Here is a 987-nt window from a genome sequence, read left to right as displayed (position 1 = left end):
CTCTGGACTCTGGACCATAGCAGCAGGCAATGCTGTGCAGCTCACTGTTGGCCACAGCGCAGCTGGAGCAGACAGGAAGTGCAAGTAAATGTACCATAGATTGTTGTACATGGAAATAATGGTAGTAACAAGAAATTCTTGATACTGTTGGATTCACAGTTTGTCTGGTTATGCTGGTTGTGGTGACAACTACTACTGTACTGTATACAGGTAATAAATTCCCTTTTTTTGTTCAACAATAAATGTGTACCATATTCTTCTTCATGGAAAAATAAGATCCCCTGAAAATAAGACCTAGCACATCTTTGGGAGCAAAAATTAATATAAGGTACTGTCTTATTTTGGGGGAAACAGGGTATTTAGTGCCTTGGGCAGAACTGACATCTTCGCTATATTGAGTCTTCCAATCCATGAGCATCGGATGTTCTTCCATTTGTTGAGTTCACTCTTGGTTTCTTGTAGTAGTGTTTTACAAGTTTCCTCATATAAATCTTTCATTTTTTTTAGTCAGGTAAATCCCTAGATATTTCTATTTGTGCTTGACTATTGTAAAGGGTACTACCTTTTTAATGAACTCTTCTGTGATCTTGTCTGATGTGTATAGCAGACGGATAGACTTCTGTTTGTTGATCTTGTATCCTGCCACTCTGCCATAGTCCTCTATTGCTTCCAACACTCGTGGAGTTTAGGCGATTTTCAATGTAAAGAATCATATCATCCGTGAATAATGATAATTTCGCCTCTTCCTTCCCCAGATGAATAACTTTGATGTCTTTTCTTTATCTTATGTTGTTAGTTAGGATCTCCTGTACAATATTAAATAGGAGTGGGGAAAGGGGGCATCCCTTTTTCAGTGGAATTGCTTTAGTCTTTTCTCCATTAACTACCATGTTGGCTGTTGGTTTTTCATATATAACTTGTATAATACTGAGGAATTTTCCTTCTCATCATACATTCTCGAGTGTCTTAAACAGGAATGCGTACTGA

The sequence above is a fragment of the Echinops telfairi genome, unplaced genomic scaffold (assembly GCF_000313985.2).
Source record: "Echinops telfairi isolate 266 unplaced genomic scaffold, ASM31398v2 ScPeMD7_70;HRSCAF=299, whole genome shotgun sequence".
NCBI classification, from domain to species: domain Eukaryota; kingdom Metazoa; phylum Chordata; class Mammalia; order Afrosoricida; family Tenrecidae; genus Echinops; species Echinops telfairi.
Note: the sequence above shows the minus strand (reverse complement) of the source record.